Genomic DNA, 19,799 nt, shown 5'->3' on the forward strand with positions numbered 1-19,799 from the left:
ATGGCTTTAGCTGGAGAGAAAGCAGAGTCAAGTTGGAACCGACCAAACTGAAGGCTGATAGAAGTAATAGAAGTATTACGAAGCCAAGTGATGATCTGATAGTTTTTGCTATCCCAATCCTCCAGACGGTCGACATATTTGGCAGCGGAGTTCGTGGTGGCAGCGGATTCTGTGGTGGTTGGGATGGGTTTGCACACATCCCCAGTGATGATGCGCCAAAGTTTCTTTCCTTTGAGGAATCCAGACATAGCTTGTGCCCATAAGACATAATTAGTTCCGTCAAGAACAACAGAAATAAGGTGGTTAGAGGAGTCCAGGCGATCCATGAGGAAAAAGCAGTACTATCGAGACCAAATCTTAAAAATCTGAGGTTACCAGTGAATTCAGAGGGTCGAAATCAGTGGGAAATGAGTGAACGGACCCAAAAAAAAGATGACCAGAAGGCACTAAATTGGCTTGTCAAAGTTGGTTAACAATTCTGGTCAAAGATGACGTCACTGCTGCAGATGGTGATGTCACAGGCGCGGCGCACGTTAGCATAGACAAGCGCGGCGTATGATAGCAGAGGAAACAAGCGGCTCACGGAAACAGCCAGGGCTGACGTCAAAAACACGCGGCTCACGTTAGCAGATGAGGCCGCGCGCGCACGATAGCACGGGACAAGTGTTAAGGCGCGTAGAGCGCGTCTGAGAACGAGGAAGCGCGTGGATGAAAGTTTTGGCGGCGCGTGGTGGCGCGTGGAACATCGGATGAGGATGAATCTGGTGGCGTTGGATTCGTCGTAAGGAGACAAAGGTTCTGGTGTGGTCCAATCTGCAATTTAGATAAGGGCGAGATATGCAACAATCTGCTCAAAATAAAAATGTGATGCAACGGAGGAAGAGATTAGGCAATACACCTGTACTCTGATACCGTGAAAGAAATAAGAGAGTGATATTGAGAGAGTAAGAAAACTCTTGTATTCAATATATCTGAAAGTGTAAGAAGAGACTACATATATAGGAGCTGCTTATACAACATCATTATGAAAGTAAAACATTATAATAATAGAAAGCAGCCGAAAGCGAAGGCAACCGAATATATAATAAGAATCCTATGCTCCTATGCTCTGTCATCCTATAGCTATTAATATATGATGCATTAATATATATAATATATACATTATTATGATACATTAACAGATGTTGATGAAGAATTGGATTGTTACGAGCCCAAGACGAAGAAAACCAGGGTTCCCTATGAGGCCATGCTTAGCCTCGTATAGCAGCAATTGGGCGATGGTCAGCCTCCGGGAACAGTCGCCGCCACTGTTGATGAGGTTTTGGGTGTTTTGAAGAACAGTAACCCTAACAAGAGGGAGGAGATTGAGAAATTGTTGAACCCTACGTCGAATCATGTTTTCGATCAGATGGTTTGTATTGGGAACCTAATCATTGATTTCCAAGAAGAAGAAGACAATGTTATGATTGATGATAATGTGGGTTTTACTGTTGTGTTTAACGAGGAAGAAGAACAAGAGGAAGAGAGTGGTTTTGATGTGGTTGAGGAGTATGATGAGAAGGAGGGAGAAGATGATGATGATGGGTTGGGATTGAATTGTGGTGATGAGATTGACATGGAGGAGAGAGATAATGAGGGCATTGATGTTAGAGATATTGATGCATATTGGCTTCAGAGGAAGATTTCTCAGGTCTACAAGCGACAGATTGATCCTCACCAGAGCAAGAAGCTTGCAGAAGAGGTTGTTGCAATTCTTGCTGAAGATGATGATGATCTTAAAGTTGAGACCAAGCTTTTGGGTCATCTCCAATTCGATAATTTCAGCCTTGTTAAGTGTTTGTTGCAAAATCGGTTGAAGATTGTGTGGTGTACTCGTCTAGCCAGGGCCGAGGATCAGGAGAAGAGAGAGAAGATTGAAGAAGAAATGTTGGATTCTGGACTGGAATTGGCTGCAATTCTTGAGCAGTTGCAAGCCGCAAGGGTGACTGCGAAAGAGAGGGAAAATAATTTGGTAAAATGTATAAGAGATGAGGCATGCCAGTTGAAGGATGGGAGTGAGATAGATTGGGATAGGGATGATGACAATGGTCGGTTGATGGGTAGGCTTCGATTTCTTGATCTTGACAGCCTTGAATTTCACCGAAGTGGTGTTTTAATGGCGAACACGAAGTGTGAGCTTCCATTGGGGTCTTTTAGGAACCCCAAGAAGGGATATGAAGAAGTTCATGTGCCAACTTTGAGGCCAAAACCACTTGCTCTTGGGGAAGAGCTTATAAAGATATCTAACATGCCAGATTGGGCACAACCAGCTTTCAAAGGGATGACTGAGTTGAACATTATTCAGAGTAGGGTTTATGAGGCAGCCCTCTTTACGGATGAGAATGTCCTGCTCTGTGCCCCCACTAGATTGGGGAAGACTAATGTTGCAATGCTAACCATACTCCAACAGATTGCATTGAATATGAATGAAGATGGATCTTTCAATCACAATAATTAAAAGATTGTCTATGTGGCTCCAATGAAAGCGCTTGTCGCTGAAGTGGTTGGTGATTTGTCAAACCGTTTGCAGGATTATGATGTTAAAGTCCGGGAGCTAAGTGGAGACCAGACTCTTACTCACCAACAAATCAAAGAAACCCAGATCATAGTCACAACTCTGGAGAAGTGGGACATTATAGCCTGAAAATCAGGTGATGGCATCTATACACAACTTGTGAAACTTCTTATCATTGATGAGATTCATCTTCTACATGATAACAGAGGGCCTGTTCTGGAAAGTATAGTTGCGAGAACTGTTAAGCAAATTGAAACCACAAAAGAGCATACTCGACTGGTTGGCTTATCTGCTACACTGCCTAATTATGAGGATGTGGCATTGTTTTTGCGTGTGGATTTGAATAAAGGACTCTTCCATTTTGACAATAGCTACAGACCTTGTCCTCTTGCTCAGCAGTTTATTGGCGTCATGGTGAAGAATCCACTGCAGAGATTGCAGTTGATGAATGATATCTGTTATGAAAAGGTTGTTAGTGTAGCAGGGAAGCATCAAGTTCTTGTTTTTGTCCACTCAAGGAAAGAAACAGCCAAAACAGCCCGTTCAATTAGAGATACTGCACTTGCTAATGGAAGTCTTGGTAGATTCTTGAAAGAGGATAGTGCTAGCCGTGAAATACTAAAAAGCCATACTGAACTGGTCAAGAGCAATGATCTCAAAGACTTGTTACCATATGGTTTTGCAATTCATCATGCAGGGATGGTTAGGGCTGACCGGGAACTTGTTGAGACTCTCTTCACTTGTGGGTATGTGCAAGTGCTGGTTTCCACGGCAACTCTTGCTTGGGGTGTCAATTTTCCTCCTCTCACTGTCATTATCAAAGGCACCCAGATTTATAGTCCTGAGAATAGGGAATGGACTGAATTGAGTCCTCTGGATGTGATGCAGATGCTTGGACGTGCAGGAAGGCCTCAGTATGATTCTTATGGGGAAGGTATAATTATAACTCGCCATAGTCAATTACAGTATTATCTTTCTTTAATGAATCAACAGCTTCCTATTGAAAGTCAGCTCATGCCAAGATTGGCTGATCAGTTAAATGCATAAATTTTGTTCTTGGAACAATTCAAAATGCCAGAGAAGCATGCAATTGGCTCACCTATACTTACTTTTATGTTCGCATGTTAAAAAACCCTACCCCTAAGTTGGTGTGGACTCTGATGATCTGATTAGGGATGTAGTGTTGGAGAAGAGGAGAGCTGATTTGATTCATTCTGCTGCAACAATACTACACAGAAATTGCCTAGTTAAGTATGATAGAAAAAGTGGTAATTTTCAGGTGACTGACTTGGGTCGCATTGCTAGCTACTATTATATCACACATGGAACAATATCCACATATAATGAGCATTTGAAGCCAACAATGGGAGATATTGAGCTTTGTCAGTTGTTCTCCCTCAGTGAAGAATTCAAATATGTAACGGTGAGACAAGATGAGAAGATGGAACTGGCGAAGCTTGTAGACCATGTTCCCATTCCCATCATGGAGTCTCTTGAAGAGCCTAGTGCGAAGATTAATGTTTTGCTTCAACCCTATATTTCTCGGCTAAAGCTTGAAGGACTTTCTCTGACATCTGACATGTTTTTCATAACTCAAAGTGCCGGACGTCTCATGCGAGCACTTTTTGAAATTGTCTTGAAAAGAGGATGGGTACAAGTCGCTGAGAAGGCTTTGAACTTGTGCAAGATGGTTAGCAAGAGGATGTGGAGTGTACAAACACCACTTCGGCAATTCCATGGGATTCCAAAGGAAATTTTGATGAGGTTGGAGAAGAAAGACATTGCTTGGGAGAGGTATTATGATCTGTCTTCCCATGAGTTAGGAGAGCTCATTCGTCTCCCCAAGATGGGAAGAACATTGCATAAATTCATTCACCAGTTCCCAAAACTAAACCTGGCAGCTCATGTCCAGCCAATTACTCGAACTGTCTTGAGGGCTGAGCTCAGAATTACTCCTGACTTTCTTTGGGAGGACACAGTTCATGAATTTGTGGAGCCATTTTGGGTTATTGTGGAGGACAATGATAGAGGGTTTATTCTTCATCATGAATATTTCATGCTAAATAAGCAGTATATCAATGAGGATCATGTACTGGATTTCACAGTGCCAATCTGTGAGCCACTGCCTCCTCAATACTTCATTCGCGTTGTGTCAGATAGATGGTTTGCAGTAGAGTTTATTTTGTCTGTTCCTTTCAGACAACTTATTTTACTGGGAAAGTATCCTCCACAGACCGAATTATTAGACTTGCAACCATTGCTTGTGACTGCTTTAAGGCATTTATCGTATGAAGCTCTTTATCCAGCATTTAAGCACTTCAATCCTGTCCAGACTCAGGTTTTCAATGTCCTGTACAACACAGATGACAATGTCTTAGTTGTTGCACCAACTGGGAGTGGGAAGACCATATGCGCAGAGTTTGCTATATTGAGAAATCATTAGAAGGGACCTGAGAGTATCATGCGTGTTGTATATATTGCTCATTTTGAAGCTCTTGCTAGGGAACATTTTAACAATTGGAACAGGAAGTTTGGAGATGGTCTTGGGATGAGAGTGGTTGAGTTAACTGGGGAAACAACAAAAGACCTGAAGCTGCTGGAGGAAGGTCAGTTAGTAATTACCACTCCTGAGAAGTGGGATGCTTTATCCCGCAGCTGGAAACAGAGGAAGCATGTTCAACAGGTTAGTCTTTTTATCATTGATGAACTTCATTTGATTGGGGGCCAGGGTGGTCCTGTCTTGGAGGTTGCAGTGTCTAGGATGAGATATATTGCAAGCCAGGTCAAGAACATGATCCGTATTGTAGCTCTGTCAACTTCCCTTGCAAATGGAAAGGATCTGGGTGAATGGATTGGGGCTACCTCTCATGGGCTTTTCAACTTTTCTCCAAACGCCCAACCTGTGCCCTTGGAATTATGCATTCAGGGCATTGATATAGCTAACTTTGAAGCAAGAATGCAAGCAATGATAAAACCAACATACACTGCAATAGTCCAACATGTCAAAAATGGGAAGCCTGCCATCGTATTTGTTCCTACTAGAAAGCATGCCCAACTCACAGCTGTTGATCTGATGACATATAGTGGAAAGAAAGCACAGTTTGTACAACAGTCTGCAGAAAAGCTGGAGCCTTTCATTCTTAAGATCAAGGAACCAATGTTGAGAGAAACATTGCAGCATGGTGTGGGCTATTTGCACAAGGATCTAACTAGTACTGATCAAGAAATAGTGAAAACACTTTTTGAAACTAGATGTATCCAAGTTTGTGTATTGAGCAGTTCAATGTGCTGGGGAGTACCCATGTCAGCCCACTTGGTGGTGGTTATGGGAACTCAATATGATGATGGGCATGAAAATGCTCCAACTGATTACCCAGTAACTGGTCTGTTGCAGATGATGGGTCGTGCCAATCGATCTCTTGTGGATAACTCTGGGAAATGTGTCATTTTTTGCCACTCTCCACACAAGGAATACTATAGAAAGTTCTTGTACGAAGCACTCCCAGTTAAAAGCCATTTGCACCATTTCTTGTGCGATAATTTGAATGCGGAGGTTGTTGTTGGAGCCATTAAGAACAAGCAAGATGCTGTGGACTATCTCACATGGACCTTCATGTATAGGAGGCTCACTCAGAATCCTAACTACTACAATCTTCAAGGTCTTAGCCACGGACATCTCTCTGATCACCTTTCAGAGCTTGTAGAGAACACACTGAATGATTTGGAAGCGAGCAAATTTGTGGCTATTGAGGAGGATTTCAAAATCACTCCTTCGAACCTTGGCAGGATAGCATCATATTACTATATCAGTCACACAACAATTGAATGTTTTAGCTCTTCTTTGACATCCAACACAAAGTTGAAGGGTATTCTTGAGATTTTGGCTTCGGCTTCAGAGTATGCACAATTACCAATACGGCCGGGAGAGGAAGAGTTGATACGGAGGTTGATTAATCACCAGAGTTTCTCCTTTGAGAATCCGAAATGCACAGACCCACATGTGAAAGCTAATGCATTGCTACAAGCCCATTTCTCAAGGCAAGTGGTCGGTGGAAAGTTGTCTTCGGACCAGCGAGAGGTGCTTATATCTGCCAGTAGACTGCTTCAAGCAATGATTGATGTCATTTCCAGTAATGGGTGGCTTAGACTATCACTTTTTGCAATGGAAGTGAGCCAGTTGGTGACCCGGGGCATGTGGGAGCTTGATTCCATGCTTCTACAACTTCCACACTTCACAAAAGATTTGGCTAAGAAATGCCAAAAGAACCCTGGAAGGAGTATAGAGTCAGTGTTTGATTTGATGGAAATGGAGGATAATGAAAGGCGGGGGCTATTGAAAATGTCAGATTCACAGTTGATGGATACTGCACGGTTTTGCAACTGTTACCCAAATGTTGATCTTATGTATGATGTTTTGGATAGTGACAATGTGAGGGTTGGGAAAGATGTCAGTTTGCAGTTTACCCTTCAACGGGATATTGAGGGCCAGACAGAGGTGGGACCTGTTGATGCCCCTAGGTATCCCAAAGCCAAAGAAGAAGGATGGTGGCTCATAGTTGGTGATACCAAAACAAACCAGTTGCTTGTCATCAGAAAGGTTTCGTTCCGAAGGAAATCCAATGTTGAGCTCGTTTTTACTGCTCCTGGAGAAGCTGAACAGAAGACCTATACTCTTTATTTCGTGTGTGATTCGTATGTAGGGTGTGACCAGGAATATAGCTTTTCTGTCGACGTAAAAGAAGCATTGGCTCATGAAGATGGCAGTGTAGAAGAATGAGTCACATTTTCTGGTGCCTCGACTTTTTTTGGGCTGCTGCCCTCAATTGAACCAGATTCACACAGTCCTCTTCATTTGGTAAATTTTCTGTTGTCGCATTGTGAGTTTTGGTGCATGCTATTCCTACTATTGTTAAGCTTTGGAATATGTTGCTAGTGGTGCATTGTTTCAGTAGACTCTTCAAATATAGATGGTTTAAACGGTTTAAATTTTGATGCTCATCTTAGCTAGAGAGAGAGGAACTGTACTTTGCAGCAAAATTTTTGCAGTACTGTGGGATCTAATCACTCATGTTGCTTGCTTTTCCTATGTTTCTCTTTTTAATAGATAAATAAATAATTGTGGTATTTCTTATTTTGAGTTTTGTTGTACATACTTGAACCTACAATCTATCGTCGTCTTATGTTGCTTCTTTTCTTATGGTTGTCTTACTTTTTTCCTATTACTAACATCCACAACTCATTTGCACAGAGCTTGGTCCATATACCCTAGATTTTGCCTCAAGTGGTCGGTGTATGGAAGTTGCAGGATGTAAGGCCATTGGCTGTCAAAGACTTGAAAAATATGGGGCCTTATTAAAGAACGTCAGGCATGTCACTGCCATCAACGAATCAAAACAAATATCTATGTAGGGCATGATACAAAACAAGAAGAAAAAACCAATGACATATATGACATTTCTCTTTACTTTTACATGAAAATAAAATAAAATTTAGAATACCCTTTTTGTATTAAATTTAATACACCAGTAGTTGAAATTTTAACTTTCACATTTCAAAGACATAAAACTTTCACATTTCTCTTTACTGTGCTCTGTCCCGTTGCTTTAGTTGTAGATTTCCTGAACAACATGAACACCGTTCTCACAAAATAACGTTCCCAATATTAGAGTTCCTGAACGCTTTAAAATATTTTCCATCGCCAAAGGCGGCATGCCTCTGGACTTTGATTCTCCTCCTACTGAGGCACTTTTAGTGAAGAGTTGTCTGTCTTCTATGGCTTCAAGCTCAACCATATCACACATTCCAAAACAATCCTTGCAATCCACTGCAGGGCTAAGACGGGATGTGAAATGAAAATTTCCCAATTCAATGTCAATGACATTGCACTATTTGAAGAAACATCAGTGACTTCAATATCACAGGTGGTTACTCCACCTGTTACTTGATCTTTGTCCATCTTTTCTAATTCCCAAAAAGGAGTTTCACCATGGAGCCTATAAACAGATCCTGACAGAGCATCCTCCACATGTAGGCACTCAAACCATTTCAACAAAATCTTGCATTAAAGTTGGTATCATTTTTATAGTCTCCAATGATGATGAAATTGCTAAATTGATCTTTCATTATAGTTGTTATCATTTTTGTAGTCTCCAATGATTATGAAATTGCTAGATTACTTTAAAAAGCACACACATGACACGACACCGACACATAAATTTTAAAAAAATACAAGACACGACATGTCGAGAATATGTGCAAAATATATAGTTTTATTTATATATTTGTGTATGTCTTATACAAGGTTAAAGACTTATTATATGTCATGTATCATTCTATTTAATTCAAATACAATAACAAAATGCTATGTAACACTCATTTTTAAACTCTAAAGGAGAAGATTAGATATAAATTTACGTTGTTTTTATTTTATAATTGGATTTCAAGTTATTTTATTAAATTTGTGTATTTTATGTGTTTAACTGATATGCACATGTTTTTAAAGTGTTTTTAAAGTGTCTTAAGTGCGTCCAAATCTAAGAAGAAAAAAAATGTGAGCAATTAATTACCTTTTATAATATAACATGCATGTGACTCTCCACCATTATTACTAGGCTTCTGATATTTTATTATCTGTTGATGTTGAAGACATGTATTGTGTTGTTTGAATTGATAGGCTGTATTTGGTTTCCATATAGTGGCAGTCAAAGTTTTAAAAAGCGGTCATAATCGGTTGTGGTGGTTACTATCACTCGTTACGGTTACTTTTATAGTGTGATTGAGATTCACAAGTGTGTCGGCCGGAGCGGTTTCCGTAGCGGTCATAATGTTGTCGTAACCACGCACCGTTACGTAACGATTCTGAACTACTTCTTTCGGAAAAAAAAAAAAAAAGAAGTTGAAAATGGAGGATAAGAGATAGAGAGAGAAGAGGGAAGATGAAGAAGGAAGATGAAGGAGTAAGAGATAGAGAGACAGAAGAGGGAAGATAAAAAATATGTTATTAATTTGTTGAAGCTGTAAGACCTATACTATTCTATTCAGCTGCTATTACTCAAACTATTTTGTTTTTGTGTGTCTATTTATATATTGTTTAATAATAATAATAATAATAATAATAATAATAATAATAATGTGGTCATTATCTATTTGGCTTGATTAATATATATATATATATATATATGTAGGCTCTTATTTATTCACTTACTTTTGTCATTGTTAATCTTATATATAATAGTTAGTAACTGATTTTTTTTATAAAATATCTAGAAAACATAACACTTATAATTATATATTAATACATATTTTATACATGTCAATTTTTTTTGATTAGTTTATCTTATTTTTATTTACAGGTTATCCAAAAAGAGAATGAATATTCAAGTGATCCAAACCAAAAAAAAAATAAAAAATTTTGTAATTTATTTTTTAATTTTTATATAATTACATTAGCATGTATAATTTATTTTTTAAATTATTCAAGTTAAAATTTGCATATGCTTCCACAAGTATAATAATTAGAAAAAATAATTTTATACATTTAAGTCCAATAAATTTTTTTTTTGCCACAAGTGTAATATGGATTTATGACATATAAAGTCATTAATTATTAAATAAAATATAAAAAACTCAGTTTATAGTGATTTAAAATATGAAATATATTGAATCATATTTAAAAATTTACAAAAATTGATCAATATTTATTTTAAAACCCAATATATATGATTATGGAAAAAAAATATGCGTATCGGTAAGTTTTTTTCAAATTGTGCAAAAAATAAAAAAATTCACAATTCCGGTTATCGCAACCGTTATGCTACGGTCTTTACACCCGCAATTGCGCCACCGCCACCGTTACGACGACTGCAATTGCTTTTTAAAACCTTGGTGGCAGTACAAGATTTGAAATGTTCTTTATTTATCAAATATATATATATATATATATATTTGAACTTTTCTGCTTTGTTTAGGGACATCCAAAAAATATTAAGGGTTTGTTTGTTGTGAGGAGGGAATTAGAAAAAGATATGAGGGATGTAAATGTACATAGAAATGTTATATATTATTGATTTTTATTTTTAATTAGGATTTTTATTTTCGGCTCCTTATTTAGAAATAATCATTATGAAAATAATATCTTGCTATATAGTCCAGCAATATAAAATTGTAAAAATAAAAAATAAAAATTTGATGATATATAACAATTCTCAAAAGAAAGAATTTTTTGAGAATTGTTGTCACGACCCAAACCCGGCCCTATGGGTTTAGCACCGTAACCGGCCAGTAATCCGGGATTACCGAAGGCCTGCAGAACAGTAATACAGTAAAACAGAGTACAGGGCCTGGCGGAAGCCAATACAGTAAGTAAATAGTGTCCATTGAGCTGTGACAATCTGAATGCCAAAAGATTTTTCATGCATTCACATACAACAGTACAGTCTATACAAAATTTACAGTCACACAGTACGGGGACCTAATCCCCTGATAACAGTACGGTAAGCAGTCAGTCTATACAGAACAGTTAGACAGTATGAAGACAGGCGGGGGAAAACAACAAAACGCCCCCGAGCCATAGCATGGCAACTCGGAACCTCGCAGTGAGGCACATAGGCTGGCTTGACAAAACTGGAGTTACCCTGACGCTCCTAGCTCCGATCTGGTGCCTGTACACCTACATATATATATGAGCAGTGAGCTAAAGCCCAGTGAATAACATAAAGCGTAAAGGGGTTTAGAATGAATGTCCTCACAGTAATGAAAACAGTTCAATTCAATCAGTATTTCAGTTGTTCAGGACAGTAAACAGTCATATGTGGTACATCCATTAGCATAACAGTAACAGTAGGTCTTAAAAGACCGAACAGTAATGATGGCCATCAGTCAGTAAACGGTAGTGGTTCCACGAGGGAACCGACAGAGAATTCTGTCGCAGTAACAGTAACAGTAAACAGTAAGTACTAAGGATGCCACAGTACAGTTCAGAAATAAAGGACATACATTCATTCAGTAAATAATACCAGTTCAGTAAACAGTTCAGTTCAGTATTCAAAAGATATCAGTTGAACATATCTTTACACAATTGTTACTCACAGAGTTTGGGCTACGGTATGCTAGAGCGTGTCTCCCCAGTCGCCAACCCTACACAGTTCACAGGTTGAACACACACTAAGGTATACAGTTGGGAAAGATAACAACTTAATCCCTAATGCCTCGGTGTGTTCTACATCTATATCCTCAACAAGATGCCTTAAACTAGGCCTAAGAATGCCTAGAACGGGATGAGGATGCAAAGATGCACATTTAAAAGCATTTTCGGAAAAACAGAGTCCCGCTCGAGCGCACGTTTCCCCGCTCGAGCGGTCATGCAACAAAGGTACACGCTCGAACGTAAACTTTCCCGCTCGAGCGTACTGTAAAAGTACTGGATGGGTGAAATCTCCGCTCGACGCCCGCTCTAGCTTGAGACTAGACTTCGCTCGAGCGCCCAATCCTCCGCTCGAGCGGACTGTAAAACAGTGCAGAGAGATGCTGGAAGCTCGATTTTCCCGCTCGAGCGGCACTTCCCCCGCTCGAGCGGACGACTGAAATCTGGAAATCCCAGATTCGAGCTCCAGGTTCAAAACCAAGCTCAAAAGCATCAAAGCCAATCCTCTTGGGCCCATTTTCTGGAAAACATTTATAAACACATAGAATATCATGTTTCAAAGCTCAATTTTAAGAAATCAAAGCCCAAGGGTGTTTAATTCAAACTCAATTTAAACCATTTTTCAAGCACAAGATGAACATGCAAACATGCATGAATTCAAATCGTTTCAAAGCTTTAATGCTGTTTCAAAAGAGCTCAAACCTTCAAAAACAAGATGAACTCATGGAGTATAACCAAAGGATGGACATGCATGTTAGGAAGCATAGACTACAACCTCAAAACTTCAATATATGTACATGCATGCAACAATTAAGCTTCAATTCAACATCTAAACCATGTTTTGGCTCTACACTCCATCAATATGACATGAACCATGCAAGAGTCAACTTAAAACATGAACAAGAAGACAATGGAGCTACCTTTAGTCTTGTATTTCAAGAAGGGAGCTCAAATTAACAATCAACCTCAACAATTTCTTCAATTTCCAAGCAACTCCTCAAGATGAAAACCAATTCTCTCTCTCTCTCTCTCTAGGTCGGCTAAGCACAATGAGAAATGGCTGATGAAATGTTCTTCAAGTGTGTACATAAGGCTCAAGTGTGTGTATTGAGATAGTGGCCCACTCAAGGGCATAACGGTAAATAAGTCCAACTCTTTAATTAGCTTATTTAATCTAATTTAATCATACCTAATCAATTTTCAGATAATTGTACAATAAAATCACATAATTTACGAGGGTCATAGAACACTAATCGGTTTCGGATTCGGCCGCCGATAAGGCCTTCAATTAGCAGTTTAAACATATAAGCATGAACAGATAATCATACAGTCAAACAGATAGAATGCAATTTAACTAACATATACTCGATCCATTCGGTTTCCAATTTCAGTCAGTCAGTTCAGTACTTTTAATCAGTTTAATTATCAGTCAGTTATCAGTCCTTATCCGTTTCGTTTAACAGTAATCGGTGATTATCGGTAATCAATCAGTCATAAATCAGTAAACAGTATGGGGGTTGTTACAGCCTCCCCTCCTTATAAAGAGTTTAGTCCTCTAAACTCGAGTTACCTTCATTCTGGAAGAAAACAGGATTCAGTGGAAACAGTTCAGGATATCGTTTGGCCATGTCATCTTCCCTTTCCCAAGTGGCACACACACCACCATGGTTCTGCCAGTCAACTTTCACTAGCGGGATCTCTTTGTTCCTCAGTTTCTTGATCCGTCTGTTAACAATCTGTATAGGACGTTCCTCGTAAGTGTAGTCATCACTCAGCACTATACGAGTAGGCTCTATTACATGGAAGGGATCCCGGAGGTAGTCTCTCAACATGGAAATGTGGAAGACGTTATGCATATGCTCCATTTCAGGAGGTAGCGCAACTTGATACGCCACCGGATTGATTTTCTCAATAATCTCATACGGTCCGACGTATCTTGGTGCTAACTTGCCCTTGACTCCAAAACGAGTCTGGCCTTTCATTGGTGTCACTTTCACAAAAACGTGATCACCCACTTCATACTCTCTGTCTCGCCTTCTGACATCTGCATAGTTTTTCTGTCTACTCTGTGCAGTTTTCAGTCTCTCTTGTATCAGTTTCACTTTCTCAGTCGTTTCATACACAATCTCGGGCCCAAGCAAAGGCCCATCTCCAACTTCTGCCCAGCAAATCGGAGATCTACATTTTCTGCCATACAATGCCTCGAAGGGCGCCATACCAATACTCGAATGGTAGCTGTTATTGTAGGCGAATTCAACTAAAGACAGATGACTTTCCCAGTCTCCCTGAAAATCAAGGACACACATTCTCAGTAAATCCTCCAGAGTTTGGATGGTCCTTTCTGATTGGCCATCTGTCTGAGGATGATAGGCACTACTCAGCCTCAATTCGGTACCCAATGCAGTCTGTAGGCTTTGCCAAAACCTCGATGTAAACTTCGAATCCCTGTCAGAAACAATAGACACAGGCACTCCATGCAGTCTCACAATTTCATCAATATAGATAACAGCCAATTTGTCCGCATTATAAATCGTCTTGACAGGTAAGAAGTGAGCAGATTTGGTTAGTCTATCAACAATAACCCAAATTGAATCCATACCTTTTCTGGAGCGAGGTAATCCAACGATAAAATCCATCGTGATATGCTCCCATTTCCACTCTGGTATGGGTAGGGGTTGCAATAATCCGGCAGGTCGTTGATGTTCAGCTTTGACCTGTTTTGCAATGAAGACATTTGGATACAAAATCAGCAATTTCTTTCTTCATTCCCGGCCACCAGAAATTCTGTTTCAGATCTTGGTACATTTTCGTATTCCCCGGATGGATAGACAATTTCGAATTGTGGCCATCATGCAGAACTCTTCTTTTCAGTTCAATATCATTCGGTACACACAGTCTTCCTTGAAATTTCAGTACAGTATTCTCAAATTTGAATCCCGGTCTCGGTTTGGATTCTCTTTCCTCGATGATCTTCTTCAAGAAGTCATCCAGTTGCTGTTTCTCTTTAATCTCTTCAATCAGTGCTGGTTGGGCAGAAATAGCAGCTAAGGTTCCACCTTGTTCTCGTAAAACAATTTCAATTTCAGATCTTTCAAGGTCACAAAGCAACTCTTTCTGTCCTGTAAGCAAACATGCTAAGTTCCCAATCGATTTCTGACTCAATGCATCGGCAACGGTATTGGCCTTTCCCGGATGGTACAATATCTGTAGGTCATAGTCTTTAATCAGTTCTAGCCATCTCCGCTGTCTCATGTTTAGTTCTTTCTGTGTGAAGAAATATTTCAAACTCTTGTGGTCGGTATATACTTCACATGTCACCCCGTACAGATAGTGACGCCAGATTTTCAGTGCAAATACTACTGCAGCAAGTTCCAGATCATGGGTCGGGTAGTTCTTTTCATGCGGTCTCAGTTGACGGGAAGCATAGGCAATTACTTTCCCATTCTGCATTAAAACACACCCCAAACCCTTATGAGAAGCATCACTAAATACAGTATAGCCATCCGTACCTGAAGGTAAGGTAAGAACTGGTGCAGTCACTAATCGAGTTTTCAACTCCTGGAACGCAGATTCTCTTTGGTCAGTCCAGTCAAATGATGTCCCCTTCTGAGTTAACTGAGTCAATGGTAGAGCAATTTTGGAGAAATCTTTGACAAATCTTCTGTAATATCCAGCCAATCCCAAAAAGCTTCGGACTTCAGTCACATTTGTTGGTCTAGGCCAGTTCACTACAGCTTCAATTTTCTGCGGATCAACAGAAATCCCATCTTTGCTAACAACATGCCCCAAAAACATAACATGGTCAAGCCAAAATTCACATTTAGACAGTTTAGCATACAGTTTCTGTTCTCTTAAGGTTTGCAGGGCAAGTCTCAGATGATGTTCATGTTGTTCTACACTTTCGGAGTAAATCAATATGTCGTCGATAAATACAACAATAAAGTCATCAAGGTATGGTTTAAAAATTCTGTTCATGAGGTCCATAAAAGCAGCAGGGGCATTCGTGACTCCAAAAGGCATAACCAAAAATTCGTAGTGTCCATACCTTGTTCTAAAAGCAGTTTTATCAATGTCTTCCGGTTTAACCTTCAGTTGATGGTATCCTGATCTGAGATCAATCTTGGAAAACACTTGTGCACCCTGTAACTGATCAAATAAGTCATCAATACGTGGCAAAGGGTATTTATTTTTCACAGTTACCTTGTTCAGTTCACGGTAGTCTATACACAACCTCAACGAGCCATCTTTCTTCTTTACAAACAAAACAGGCGCACCCCATGGCGAAGTGCTAGGCCTGATGAACTTCTTATCCAGTAGTTCCTGTAGTTGCACTTTCAACTCCTTCAGTTCAGTTGGAGCCATTCGGTAGGGAGCTTTAGAAACTGGTTGTGTTCCGGGAATCACATCCACGGTGAATTCAATCTCCCTGTCAATCAAATCCCCTGGCAAATTCTCTGGAAAAACGTTTGGGAATTCTCTGACTATAGGAATACAGTTTATATTAACATTAACATCAGTAGATACAGTCAATACAGAACACAAATATCCTTTACATCCCTTTCTAATCAGTTTAACAGCTTTCACAGACGAAATCAGATACGGAGGAGGTACTACTCCACTCCCATTAAACACAAATTCAGGCAAACCAGGTGGACGGAAAACAACTTGCTTGGTCACACAGTCAATAGTGGCATGATATTTTTGTAACCAATCCATCCCCAATATTACATCAAAATGATCAATGTTCAATGGCAGTAAATCGATAAACAGATGTGCATCTTCAACAATAATTTCACAAGCAGGATACATATAGGCACAGGTCATAGATCCTCCTACGGGTGATGATACAGCTAACAGGTAGTTCATGGGTTCCAAGGGTCTATTCAATTTTCGTGAAAAGGCATGCGACACATATGAATGCGTAGACCCCGAATCAATCAGTACATATGCATTTTGAGTACAGATAGAGAGAATACCTGACACAACGGTCTCGGTATTCTGCACATCTCCCGGTACTAGTGCGAACACTCGGCCTTGCCTCACAGGCTCTTTCCCGGTAGCTTTAGGGTTCGGTTTTGGTGGAGCGTTTGATGCTGCGCCGCTGGCTGCAGCTTTGCCACTGGCTTGTGGAGCAGAGGGGCAGTCTTTAACCATGTGGCCCACCTTGCCACACCTGTAACAGGCTCCAGATATTCTGTAGCAGACCCCCTTATGCTTGTTACCACATACAGAGCAGGGTGGAATAAACCCACTCCCTTGGCTGGGGCTAGTTGTTGACCCCGTATTCTGTTTCTTGTTGGCTGGGTTGTGCTTGCCTTTCTTAAATTTGAAACCCTGCCTTTTTCCATGCCATTCAGTTGTTGGTGTTTCAGATTGTTTCACTGCTGCAATGTTCGACTCAGCCATCAACGCTCGGTCGAGAACACCCACAAAAGTCGGTAGTTTCAAGACATTTATTCGGTCAAGGATTGCAACATTAAGGCCACCTTCAAATTTTCTGGCCTTCTTATACTCCGTATCCACCATATGCGGTGCATAACGGGCAAGCTCAGTAAATTTTGTTTCATATTCCGCAACGGACATGGTGCCCTACTTCAGCTGTTCGAATTCAGTCACTTTCCTATCCCTGACACACTGTGGGAAATATTTTTCAAAGAAGGACTCCTTGAACTGAGCCCAAGTCAAAACAGTATTTGTGTCGCGGATCAACATCCACCACCTTCTAGCTTCTTCTTGAAGGGTGAAGGTAGCTAACAATACTTTATTCGCTTCTGAGCACGGAAACACTTCAAATAGTTTTTCTGTCTCAAGCACCCAAGCTTCAGCCTTTAGCGGTTCCAATCCTCCCTGAAAGGATGGTGGTTTCATCTTGCTGAATTTATGGGTGAGAGCAATAATATCCCCATCATTCACATTCACATTAGGCTCCGGCTGTACCGGAGGAGGAGGAGGTGGGGGCGGTTGGTTCTGTTGTTGTTCAAGTCTAGCAGTTATCAGTTCTATCATTCTTTCCATTCTTTCCATTCTTGCCTCAGTAGATGAGGACTCAGGTTCATTTGCATTGTCCATTTCACTATAAGCAGTTATAACAGTTTTAAACATAAGCAGTCATTTGTTTACCAGTTTAACACATTAGCAGATATTCAGTCATAATTTTCAAGTTCATGAAATGCCCTAATCACTTTTCTAGGACACCCTATAGCTCGTTTGGACACGTGTGTGCAGTATAACTCGTGGTAAGTATCGCTCTGATACCACTCTGTCACGACCCAAACCCGGCCCTATGGGTTTAGCACCGTAACCGGCCAGTAATCCGGGATTACCGAAGGCCTGCAGAACAGTAATACAGTAAAACAGAGTACAGGGCCTGGCGGAAGCCAATACAGTAAGTAAATAGTGTCCATTGAGCTGTGACAATCTGAATGCCAAAAGATTTTTCATGCATTCACATACAACAGTACAGTCTATACAAAATTTACAGTCACACAGTACGGGGACCTAATCCCCTGATAACAGTACGGTAAGCAGTCAGTCTATACAGAACAGTTAGACAGTATGAAGACAGGCGGGGGAAAACAACAAAACGCCCCCGAGCCATAGCATGGCAACTCGGAACCTCGCAGTGAGGCACATAGGCTGGCTTGACAAAACTGGAGTTACCCTGACGCTCCTAGCTCCGATCTGGTGCCTGTACACCTACATATATATATGAGCAGTGAGCTAAAGCCCAGTGAATAACATAAAGCGTAAAGGGGTTTAGAATGAATGTCCTCACAGTAATGAAAACAGTTCAATTCAATCAGTATTTCAGTTGTTCAGGACAGTAAACAGTCATATGTGGTACATCCATTAGCATAACAGTAACAGTAGGTCTTAAAAGACCGAACAGTAATGATGGCCATCAGTCAGTAAACGGTAGTGGTTCAACGAGGGAACCGACAGAGAATTCTGTCGCAGTAACAGTAACAGTAAACAGTAAGTACTAAGGATGCCACAGTACAGTTCAGAAATAAAGGACATACATTCATTCAGTAAATAATACCAGTTCAGTAAACAGTTCAGTTCAGTATTCAAAAGATATCAGTTGAACATATCTTTACACAATTGTTACTCACAGAGTTTGGGCTACGGTATGCTAGAGCGTGTTTCCCCAGTCGCCAACCCTACACAGTTCACAGGTTGAACACACACTAAGGTATACAGTTGGGAAAGATAACAACTTAATCCCTAATGCCTCGGTGTGTTCTACATCTATATCCTCAACAAGATGCCTTAAACTAGGCCTAAGAATGCCTAGAACGGGATGAGGATGCAAAGATGCACATTTAAAAGCATTTTCGGAAAAACAGAGTCCCGCTCGAGCGCACGTTTCCCCGCTCGAGCGGTCATGCAACAAAGGTACACGCTCGAGCGTAAACTTTCCCGCTCGAGCGTACTGTAAAAGTACTGGATGGGTGAAATCTCCGCTCGACGCCCGCTCTAGCTTGAGACTAGACTTCGCTCGAGCGCCCAATCCTCCGCTCGAGCGGACTGTAAAACAGTGCAGAGAGATGCTGGAAGCTCGATTTTCCCGCTCGAGCGGCACTTCCCCCGCTCGAGCGGACGACTGAAATCTGGAAATCCCAGATTCGAGCTCCAGGTTCAAAACCAAGCTCAAAAGCATCAAAGCCAATCCTCTTGGGCCCATTTTCTGGAAAACATTTATAAACACATAGAATATCATGTTTCAAAGCTCAATTTTAAGAAATCAAAGCCCAAGGGTGTTTAATTCAAACTCAATTTAAACCATTTTTCAAGCACAAGATGAACATGCAAACATGCATGAATTCAAACCGTTTCAAAGCTTTAATGCTGTTTCAAAAGAGCTCAAACCTTCAAAAACAAGATGAACTCATGGAGTATAACCAAAGGATGGACATGCATGTTAGGAAGCATAGACTACAACCTCAAAACTTCAATATATGTACATGCATGCAACAATTAAGCTTCAATTCAACATCTAAACCATGTTTTGGCTCTACACTCCATCAATATGACATGAACCATGCAAGAGTCAACTTAAAACATGAACAAGAAGACAATGGAGCTACCTTTAGTCTTGTA

General features: G+C 40.4%; 1 pseudogene across 1 annotated transcript; it reads left to right on the plus strand.

Moving 5' to 3' along the window:
* LOC114294128 (DExH-box ATP-dependent RNA helicase DExH12 pseudogene) lies at window positions 1–7,685 on the plus strand (annotated as a pseudogene). The gene is made up of 2 exons (XR_014363371.1): window positions 1–31; window positions 1,182–7,685. The product of XR_014363371.1 is annotated as a DExH-box ATP-dependent RNA helicase DExH12 pseudogene (transcript).
* The last annotated feature ends 12,114 nt before the right edge of the window (window positions 7,686–19,799 follow it).

The sequence above is a fragment of the Camellia sinensis genome, chromosome 1 (assembly GCF_055761805.1).
Source record: "Camellia sinensis isolate YWXY chromosome 1, ASM5576180v1, whole genome shotgun sequence".
Classification (NCBI taxonomy): Eukaryota; Viridiplantae; Streptophyta; class Magnoliopsida; order Ericales; family Theaceae; genus Camellia; species Camellia sinensis.